This window comes from Macaca nemestrina, chromosome 5 (genome assembly GCF_043159975.1).
Source record: "Macaca nemestrina isolate mMacNem1 chromosome 5, mMacNem.hap1, whole genome shotgun sequence".
Classification (NCBI taxonomy): domain Eukaryota; kingdom Metazoa; phylum Chordata; class Mammalia; order Primates; family Cercopithecidae; genus Macaca; species Macaca nemestrina.
The window spans coordinates 139,850,091-139,861,643 of NC_092129.1; the positions used below are offsets into that span (position 1 = coordinate 139,850,091).

The window sequence follows — 11,553 nt, forward strand, 5'->3', positions numbered from 1 at the left end:
CCAAAGTGCTGAGATTACAGGTGTGAGTCACCATGCCCAGCATGATGATATATTTTATTAAACAAAATGGAGATTTATCTAAGTCATTTATGTTTTTCCTAAAGCAAAGGGAATTTATTTTAGGGAATACTTTTTTATTTTTTGTTTTGAGACGGAGTCTCACTCTGTCACCCAGGCTAGAGTGCAGTGGCGTGATCTTGGCTCGCTGCAATCTTGGCCTCCCAGGTTCAAGCAGATTCTCCTACCTCAGCCTCCTGAGTAGCTGGGATTATAGGTGTGCGCCACCGCGTCTGGAAAATTTTTGTATGTTTAGTAGAGACAGGGTTTCACCATGTTGGCCAGGCTGGTATCGAACTCCTGACCTCAAGTAATCTGCCTGCCTTGGCTTCCCAAAGTGCTGGGATTAAGGCATGAGCCCCCATGCCTGACCTATTTTAGAGAACATTTTAAATGAAATAAAAGCAATAATACTACGAATATGATTTTTTCCACTTTTACAGACTATGGACATTTTTGTACAATGCCAGTCATAAATAGTAAAAAAGACGGGACTCTGCTGTTTGCATTCCTAGCCCACAGTCAAAACATTCACTAAAATACAGTATGGTAAAAATTGAGCTATTAAAGTCAAAACTGCTTAATAGTAGGACACCATTTCTTGGTGTCATTTAAATATATTCTGGTCCCTATGTATGGAACTGCTTTAAAAAATTCAAAATGTCAGTAATTATAAACAAAATGTAGATTTCTCTCTCTCTCTCTCTCTTTTTTTTTTCTTTTAAGAGTCTTGCTCTGCTGGCCAGGCTGGAGTGGAGTGGCTCGATCTCGGCTCACCGCAGCCTCCACCTCCAGGTTTCAGCAATTCCCCTGCTTTAGCCTCCCAAGTAGCTGGGATTACAGGCACCCACCACCATGCCTGGCTAATTTTGTATTTTTAGTAGAGACAGGGTTTCACCATGTTGGCCAGGCTGGTCTTGAACTCCTGACCTCAGGTGATCTGCCAATCTGGGCCTCCCAAAGTACTGGGATTACAGGCGTTAGTCACTGTGCCCGGCTGTATATTTCTTTTATTAAGCATCAGCATTAGCAATCTGATTAAAGTTATTATGAAAACTCTTGACTCTCTTTACTCGCTGTCAATGAGTAACATTCAAAATATTTTGGTTTTATGGCATGTTCCAAGAAAAATAAGCCCTATGAAAATAATAATGTTAACAAACAAAATTCCATTTTACAAAGTCAACGTTACCATGGAAGATACACTGAAGATTCCCTTTTATAAAGATAGACTCAAACAGAAAATGTGTGGACATAGCCAGATGTGCTGGTGGGCGCTTGTAGTCCCAGCTACTCAGGAGGCTGAGACACGAGAATCCCTTGAACCCAGGAGGCGGAGGTTGCAGTGAGCTGAGATCACACCACTGCACTCCAGCCTGGGCGATGAAGCGAGACCCTGTCTCAAAAAAAAAGAAAAGAAAAAAGAAAAAAATGTGTGGACAAAATCAGTTTCCTAACAAGGAGAAAACAAGTGTGCTTTTATTTAAGCTTAAAAATGATTTAAGTCCGGGCACGGTGGCTGAGGCTTATAATCCCAGCACTTTGGGAGGCCGAAGTGGGCAGATCACTTGAGGTCAGGAGTTGGAGACCAGCCTGGCCAACATGGCAAAACCCCATCTCTACTAAAAATAAAAAAAATCACTTTGGGAGGCCGAGGCGGACAGATCACAAGGTCAGGAGTTGGAGACCAGCCTGGCCAACATAGTGAAACCCTATCTCTACTAAAAATACAAAAATTAGCTGGGTGTGGTGGCAGGCACCTGTAATCCCAGCTACTTGGAAGGCTGAGGCAGGAGAATCACTTGAAGCTGGAAGGCAGAGGTTGCAGTGAGCCGAGATTGTGCCATTGCACTCCAGCCAGGGCAACAGAGTGAGACTGTGTCTTAAAAAAAAAAAAACAAAACAAAAACCCCAAAATTACCTGAGTGTGGTAGTGCACGCCTGTAATTCCAGCTACTTGGGAAGCTGAGGCAGGAGAATTGCTTGAACCCGGGGGGCGGAGGTTGCAGTCAGCCAAGATCGGGCCACTGCACTCCAGCTTGGGAGACAGAGCAAGATTCTGTCTCAAATAAATAAATAAATAAATATTTAAGAAAGAATATGGACAAATATATTTGTAGCATATTATTCCAAGCAAGGTTTTACAATGAGTTTCTACAAACAGTTTAAAGATACTGATTTAATGTCATCTTTTTAAACTCTCTTTAAGAGACATAAACTTCTGTCTACTGAAATCTTTAATAAATCCTAAGAAACGCCATGTGAACTGGAATTTGTATTGTAATTATTTGTATCAAGAGACCATGAGATACATAGTTTCAGTTGGAGAAGATGAAAAACTTCTGGACAAGAACGGTGGTGATGGGCCGGGAGCGGTGGCTCATGCCTGCAATCCCAGTGCTTTGGGAGGCCAAGGCTCGAGGATCACAAGGTCAGAGATTGAGACCATCCTGGCTAACATGGTGAAATCCCATCTCTACTAAAAATACAAAAAATTAGCCAGGCATGGTGGCGCGTGCCTGTAGTCCCAGCTACTGAGAAGGAGACTGAGGCAGGAGACTCCCTTGAACCCAGGAGGCGGAGGTTGCAGTAGGCTGAGATCACACCACTGAATTTTAGCCTGGACGACAGAGCAAGTGTCCATCTCAGAGAAAAAAAAAAAAGATTTAGTGGTGAATCTAATAACTACCCTCATTTGGAAGACAGTAATATTTCAAGATATTTGCTAATATAATGTGATATAAAAATATTTCAGCCAGGTATGGTGGCTCCTGCCTATAATCCCAGCACTTTGGGAGGCCAAGGCAGGAGGTTCATTTGAGCTCAGGAGTACAAGTCCAGCCTGGGCAATATAGTGAGACTTTGTCTCTAATATATATTTCTACTGGGTAAAAAATTTCCAGGCACTTTTGTTTTTTTTTTGACCAATAATGATTACTATTTATCATTGTTCTTTAATCATTTTTAAAATTATACTTTAAGTTCTAGGGTACATGTGTACAACGTACAGGTTACATATATATACATGTGCCATGTTGATGTGCTGCATCCATTAACTCGTCATTTACATTAGGTATATCTCCTAATGCTATCCCTCCCCCTCCCCCCACCCCACGACAGGCCCCAGTGTGTGATGTTCCCCTTCTCCAGGCACTGTTAATACAGTCAAGCCCTCCATATTCATGGGTTCCGCACCCCCAGATTCAAACGACCACAGATTGAAAATATTTGGGAAAAATAAAACAAAAAATGACAATATAACATCAAAAAATAATACAAATTTTAAAATGATATAGTCTAACAACGATTACATAGCATTTACATTGTATTAAATATTGTAAGTATTCTAGAAATGACTGGCTACTGTGGGCATGCTGCCTATGGGGTAGCTATGCTCTGCAAGGAGCAGTAATAAAAAATAAAAATTAAAACAAATCTAGAGATGATTTAAAGTATATGGGAGGATCTGTGTAGGTTATATGCAAACACTACACAATTTGTTTTCTAATTTTATTTATTTATTTAGAGACAGTGCCCAGGCTGGAGTGCAGTGACTTGATCTCAACTGACTACAACCTCCACCTCCAGGGTTTGAGCGATTCTCCTGTCTCGGTCTCCCGAGTAGCTGGGACTACAGGTGCCTGCCACTACCCCCAGCTAATTTTGTATTTTTTGTAGAGACAAGGTTTCATCACGTTGGCCAAGCTGGTCTCAAACTCCTTGCCTCAAGTGATCTGCCTGCCTTGGGCTACCAAAATACTGGGATTACAGGTGTGAGCCACCATGCCCGGCCCACGTTTTTTTTTTCTAATTAAAAAAATTTGTTTTCTTTTTCTGGTTTATGTGACTCTTTTTTAGATTTATTTTAATTTTAGATTCAGAGGGTACATGTGCATATTTTTTACATGGGCATATTGCATACTGGTGGCGACTGGGCTTTTAGTGTACCCATTACCCAAATAGTGAACACTGTACCCAATAGGTAATTGTCAACCCTCACTCCGCTCCCTCCCTACCCCCTTTTGAAGTCCCTAGTGTCTATTATTTCCATCTTTATGTCCATGTGTACTGTTGTTTAGCTCCTACTTATAAATGAGAACGTGTGGCATTTGATTTTCTGTTTCTGAGTTAGTTCACTTAGGATAATGACCTCTGCCTCCATCCATGTTTCTGCAAAGGGCATGATATCATTCTTTTCCATAGCTGGGTCCACCATTTTATTTATTTATTTTTGAGACAGAGTCTCACTTTGTCACCAAGGCTGGAGTGCAATCGTGGCTCACTGAAACCTCTGCCTCCCAGGCTTAAGTGATTCTCCTGCCTCAGCCTCTGGAACACCTGGGATTACAGGTGCGTGCCACCATGCTCGGCTAATTTTTGCAATTTTTGCAGAGACAGGGTTTCACCATGTTGGCCAGGCTGGTCTCACACTTGACCTCCTCAGGTGATCCACCTGCTTTGGTGTCCCAAAGTGCTGGGATTACAGGTATGAATCACTGCACCGGGCCTGTAACAATTTAATAATAAAAAAAGCAGTGATAGCTGAGACCCAAATGGGTTGACATTATGTTAATGCTTCATATGCATGATCTCACTTAGTCCTTTCAAACTCCCTCTGAAAGGTAAGTCCTCTCTCCAGAGGAAGAAACTAAGGCACACTCCCTCAGGGAAGTTACTCACTCAAGGCAGTACCTACAGCAAGATGCTAGAACTCAGATCGGTCTGGTTCCAAAGCTGTTACTTTTTTTTCCTTTTTAAGTCAAATCACTCCTTGCTTGAAAACCTTTAGGATTTTTTAACATATAAGAGAAAATTAAAATACTTTGGCCTTACATTTAGTGCATTTCACAAGCTGATCACAAGGTCCCTTCCCAGCCTTCCCTTTTCTCTCTCTTTTTAAACTTCTCAATTCATCCAAAGAAGTCTCCTTACTGTCTGCCTCTCTTATAAAATCCCAACCTAACTTTGTTCTTTTCCACGTAAGTTCCTCTGCTTATGTATCTTTTCCTGGTCAACAAAATCTTCCTTTTCCTTTAGGCTCCAGTTCAAATTCCATTTCTTACATGTAACCCTTGATAGTTCATCTTTTTTTTTTTGAGATGGAGTTTCGCTCTTGTTGCCCAGGCTGGTGTGCAATGGCACGATCTCAGCTCACCGCAAGCTCTGCCTCCTGGATTCAAGCGATTCCCCTGCCTCAGCCTCCCGAGTAGCTGGGATTACAGGCACATGCCACCACACCTGGCTAATTTTGTACTTTTAGTAGAGATGGGGTTTCTCCATGTTGGTCAGGCTGGTCTCAAACTCCTGACCTCAGGTGATCCACCCGCCTTGGCCTCCCAAAATGCCGGGATTCAGGCATGAGCACCGCACCTGACTGACAGCTCATTCTCTTTTACCCACATCGCATCTGTCCGGAAATCCCACTGGCTATACCTTCAAAATACATCCAGAATCCAATCACGTACCACCTCCACTACCATCTCTCTGGTCCAAGCCATCATCATCTCCCACCAGCTGTCTCTGCTTTTGCTCTTTTATACTCTAGAATCTATTTTCAACCCAAATTCCAGAAGTGACCCTTTTAAAACAGATATCAAAACTCTCCAATGAACCTTCACTTCCTGTCATGTAAAAACCAAAATTCTTTTATGTGCTAGACTGTGAACACCCATAATGTCCTACACGACTGCTCTGCTCCTCAACCTCTCTGATCCCTTTTGATTCTTGCCCTTGCTACCTTGCCACACCCAGAACTCAAAATGCATGCTCATGTCTTAGGCCCTTTGCAGTGGCTGCTGTCTGCCTGGAATGCCCTTCCTCCAGATATCCTCAGGCTTAAGACTTTTTCAAGACTCTGCTCAAAGACAATCATGACCTTCCAGACAATCTTCCCACACCCCAGCACTCCCTATCTTCCTCTATGTTTACCCCATAACATACTACAGAGTCTGCTTAGGTTTATTGTCTGTCTTTCCCAAGGGCTTTGATCTTTTGCTCACTGCAGCATCCTGGGAGCCTAGAATGGCACCTGGCACACATTATGTGCTCAACGTTTGCTGAATGGATAAATGAATAGATGCTGTCACAACACCTCAGTCAAAGGTTCTCTCTCCTTTTCTCTTGCTTATACTAATCATTTGGCACTTACCATACACTGTTGTGTAGTTTTCTGTGTGTACATATTATCCACCTGCCTAGATTATGTGTTCCTGTGCCCTCCAAATGCTCTGCACAAATTTAGCATTTAATAAATATTTGCTGATGAAATATCACTGCACTGCCTTTTTATTTCAGAGTAGATAGTGATGGTAATAATTTTCAAAACAAGACATTCCTCTTAGAAAAGAAACATTCTAGAAAGCAATATGATGTAAGAAAAAAATATTTAATTTGAAAAGTTAATCTTAAAAAGAATGGAACATATCTTAAAGGTGCATATACATTATACAAAATCCACATCATGCTCTGAAAATATTTATTCTGTGACTTTCACAGCCTCTTATGTCCTAAAGATATGCTTGAGAATCAAGCTCAAGGTAATTTTTGATAGTAAGGTAATTTGAGACATAGAACATATATGAAATAATAATTATATGTTGGGAATTGAGGTAATATATGACAGAAATAAAACAATGTGAAATAGGTCACATTATATATATATATATCTATGTATTTTATTTTTATTTTTTGAGACAGAGTCTTGCCCTCTGTTGCCCAGGCAGTGGCATGATGTTGGCTCACTGCAACCTCCACCTCCCAGGTTCAAGCAATTCTTGTGCCTCAGCCTCCTGAGTAGCTGGGATTGCGGGCATGCACCATCATGCCTGGCTAATTTTTATATTTTTAGTAGAGATGGGATCTCGCCATGTTGGCCAGGCTGCTCTTGAATTCCTGACCTCAGGTGATCCACCAGCCTCGGCCTCCCAAAGTGCTGGGATTACAGGTGTGAGCCACCGCTCCTAGTCTTTTGTCACGTTTTAAAATCTAATAGCAAAAAGTTTTGGAAAACAAGTTAGACAACTTTCTAACAACAGATGTAGATCTTTTCAGTTACCTTGACTGTAGTTCATGCATAATTCTCTTTGTGAGTGTTGGTGGGGAGATCAGTAAATAGACTCTTGCATGACTTACGGTTTCTTTTTTTTTGTTGTTTTTGAGACGGAGTTTTGCTCTTGTTGCCCGGGATGGATTGCAATGGCGTGATCTTGGCTCATTGCAACCTCCGCCTCCCAGGTTCAAGCAATGCTCCTGCCTCAGCCTCCCGAGTAGCTGCAATTACAGGTGCCGGCCATCACGCCGGGCAATTTTTTTTTTTTTTTTTTTTTTTGTATTTTTAGTAGAGACGGGTTTCACCATGTTGGCCAGGCTGGTCTCAAAGTCCTGGCCTCAAGTGATCCGTCCGCCTCAGCATCCCAAACTACTGGGATTACAGGTGGGAGCCATGATGCCCGGCCACTTATAGTAAGTTCTTAATTGATATGTCTAGCTTAACCTTAAAACTTGACAATACAAATGAAAAAAGAACATAAAATATTAGTGCTCATAAAATATATAAAATAGAGTCAGGCATGGTGGAGTACACCTGTAGTCTCAACTACTTGGCAGGGGAAGCAGGAGGATCACTTGACTCCAGGAGTTCAAGGTCACAGGTACACGGCCACACACACACACACACACACACACACACACACACACACACTGAAAAGGGGTTGACTTTCACAGATTTCTCCGTCCTAAAACTCTCACAGATCTGGAGAATTACAATTCTAATGGGAAATAAGAATAAACCAACCTGGCCGGCCATGGTGGCTCATGCCTGTAATCCCAGTACTCTGGGAGGCCCAGGCTGGTGGATCACTTGAGGTTAGGAGTTGGAAACCAGCCTGGCCAACACGGTGAAACCCCATCTCTACTAAAAATACAAAAATTAGCGGCTGGGCGCGGTGGCTCATGCCTGTAATCCCAGCACTTTGGGAGGCCGAGGAGGGCAGATCACAAGGTCAGGAGATCGAGATCATCCTAGGTAACACAGTGAAACCCTGTCTCTACTTTAAAAAAAAAAAAAAAAAAAATTAGCCGGGCATGGTGGCAGGTGCCTGTAGTCTCCACTACTTGGGAGGCTGTGGCAGAAGAATGGCGTGAACCTGGGAGGCGGAGCTTGCAGTGAGCTGAGTTCACGCCATTGCACTCCAGCCTAGGCAACAGAGCGAGACTCCGTCTCAAAAAAAAAAAAAAAAATAGCTGGGCATGGTGGCATGTGCCTGTAAATCCTAGCTACTGGGGAGGCTGAGGCATGAGACTCACTTGAACCTGGGAGGTGGAGTTTGCAGTCAGCTGAGATTGTGCCACTGCACTCCAGCCTGGGCAACGGAGTGAGATTTCATCTCAAAAAATAAATAAAAGAAATAAACCAACCAGCCAATTTCTTTCTCTCCTTTTTTTTTTTGTGACAAGAGTTTCTCTCGTCACCCAGGCTGGAGTGCAGTGGCGCGATTTCAGCTCACTACAACCTCTGCCTCCCAGATTCAAAGCAATTCTTGTGCCTCAGCCTCCAGAATAGCTGGGATCACAAGCACCTGCCACCACGCCTGGCTAATTTTTGTATTTTTAGTAGAGATGGGGTTTCTTCATGTTGGCCAGTCTGGTCTCAAACTCCTGACCTCAAGTGATTCACCCACTTCGGCCTCCCAAAGTGCTGGGATTACAGGCATGAGCCACCACATCCAGCATCAATTTCTAAATATACTTACTTGCACTTCTAAAAAGTCTCAGGGTTAAATTAAATCTAGGCCAAGCGGAGTGGCTTATACCTGTAATCCCAACACTGTGGGAGGCTGAGGCAAGAGGACTGCTTGAAGCCAGGAGTTTGAGACCAGCTTGGGCAACATAGCGAGAACTCATATCTACATTAAAAAAAAAAAAATTAGCTGGGTATGGTGGTGCACGCACATAATCCCAGCTACTCAACAGAGGCTGAGGTGAGAGGGCTGCTTGAGCCTGCGAGATGGAGGCTATAGCTATGATCATGCCATGGGACTCCAACCCTGGGTGATCAAGATACTGTCTTGGAAAAAAACCAAAAATGTTTGTAAGAAAAAGCTTATTAAGAAAAGAAAAATGTTTCATAAACTTAACGTAGCCTAAGTGTATGGTGTCTATAAAGTTCATAGTAGTGTACAGTAATGTCCTAGGCCTTCACATTCATTCACCACTCACTGACTCACCCAGACCAACTTCCAGTTCTCCAAGCTTCATTCATGGTAACTGCCCTATGCAGGTACACCATTTTTTCTTTTGTGTCATATTTTCACTGTACCCTATGTTTAGATATGTCGAGATACACAAATACAGTCACCTATAGTATCCAGGTACAGTAACATGCTGTACAGATTTACAGTACAGGAGGAACAGGCTATATCATATGGCCTACGTGTGTGGTAGGTTATACCATCTTGGTTTGCGTAACAGCACTCTATGGTGTTTGTACACAATGAAATCACCTAACGATGCATTCAGCAGAACCAATCCCTGTCATTAAATGGCGCATGACTGTATTTATTAAAAACCTATCAGAGGCCAGGTGCAGTGCCTCATACCTGTAGTCCTAGCACTTTGGGAGGCCGAGGTGAGAAGATCGCTTGGGCCCAGGAGTTTGAGACACGCCTGTGCAACATAGTGAGCTCCCATCTCAAAAAACAAAAACAAAAACAAAACCCGTCAGGGTCTCAAACAAGGTGAAGGTTTAACAAATATTATTTCTCTTCCCCCTCATTTTCTTCCTTGTGAAAATGTTTCCACTTCAGGCCAGGACACAAAGTTCAATTCCTAATGAAACAAAGTGTCCTGGATTTGGGTTCAACTGAAATAAACCATTTCTAGAAAGCCAGTATCTGTCATATCTTATTCTCTCACATTCTCAGACTCAGGGCTTTAATTTTAAGTAATGTTAAGTGTTTAATGTGTTTGCAAGATAGAGAGCAAAAGAACCCACAAAAACAGAACATGTTCGGTTTCACAACTTTATTACAAATAAATTTGTAAGTAAACAAATCATAACTTTATAGGTTAAAGTTGATCGGGATTAAGGAGAACCTGGGTATAAGATCTGATAACAGCGAGGTCTCAGGATCTTTTCCTGAGTGGGAGTACACACGAGGTAGGGAAGAGAAAACAACAAACCAGAACAAAGCTGCTGCTACTAGGTCCTCTTTCTTCCATCTTCCCACACAGCATTCTGACAGTCCCTGAGCTCTCCTCAACTGCACTACAAAAGGGCAGGCTACCCCCAGCACAGCCAAGTCCTGGGCTCCCTTTGCTAGCAGCCAGGCACCATGTTAGTGATTTCCACCTTAGGGCTTTCCTTTTAAAGTCCACACCCCACATGCCTTTTCAGTCAGCTCTCTCACCTCTCCATACTCATTTCACTCTTCCCCAACTCCCCCAGCCCACCTTCTGCCAGCTCCTTCACTCACTGTATTTTCCACTTCTACTATACAGAACATTATTCATCAAGCAAGAGCCATGCCATGCAGAAACGCATCTGGTATGCTACGTAAATCATGCTGTTTCACCCGTTTTCCCCATGGTGGATACATTCCAGATTTGCTCCTCTCACCTTTAACTCAAAGCTATCTTTCTCAGTGAAGAATGTAGACAGCTATTTTGAATTCCATCATCTACTCCATTCTTATTTTCTCTAATCTCACTTTATGGTTATGGTTTAGCCTATTTGGGGAGCAAAGAAAACTCATGAAAAAGGGAATGACAGCAGATTCAAAGAGGAAAGAATGGGGAAAAGAAGGTGGGGGGGTGCTACATACTTCCATTTGACATTGTTTAAGTAAAAAATGATTTTCTTGGCAGGATGCTGTGGCTCATGCTTGTAATCCCAGCACTTTGGGAGGGCAAGGTGGGCAGGCTGCTTGAGCCCAGGAGTTTGAGGCCAGCCTGGGTAACAGAGAGAGACCCCCGTCTCTACCAAAAAAAAAAAAAAATTTTTTTCTTTAATTATCTGGGCATGGTGTTGCGTTCCTATAGTCCCAGCTACCTGGGAGGCTGAGGTGGGGGGATCCCTTGAGTCCAGGAGGTTCAGGCTGCAGTGAGCTACGACTGTACCACTGCACTCCAGTCTGGGTAACAGAGTGAGAGACCCTGTCTCAAAAACAAACAAAAAACGGAACTCAATGCTTATTTCTCTCCTCTCCTGTTCTGTAATCAGATTTTTTTTCTCATCACTTGCACAGATCAGAACGTCAAATGCTATAACCCACCACACATTCAATGGTCTTGATTCTTTTTCTCACAGATCCCTCTAATACTATGAGGCATTGCCGATCTCTACAGAACACTGCTTTCCTTTTGATTCCCATCATTCTACTCTACCTAGGTTCTGCAAATACTGAGTCAGCAAATGTTTACTGAGTGCTCAACTTGTTTTGAATGCTGTGATAAAGGCTTAGAACAAAACAGTAAACATGGGAGCAAATAATGTAATAT

The 11,553-nt window shown here is 42.7% G+C and overlaps 1 protein-coding gene across 3 annotated transcripts in view; it reads right to left on the minus strand.

Moving 5' to 3' along the window:
* Positions 1-11,553, minus strand: part of BICRAL (BICRA like chromatin remodeling complex associated protein) — a 123,464-nt gene that overhangs the window by 67,599 nt on the left and 44,312 nt on the right. The window contains exon 1 of one of the 3 annotated variants that reach the window (XM_071097036.1): positions 1,979-3,115. The exons of the other annotated variants lie outside the window; for them this stretch is intronic. The gene's annotated coding sequence lies outside the window, so the exon portion shown is untranslated. Of the gene's footprint in view, positions 1-1,978; positions 3,116-11,553 lie in introns of those variants that run through there. 3 annotated transcript variants of the gene reach the window in all.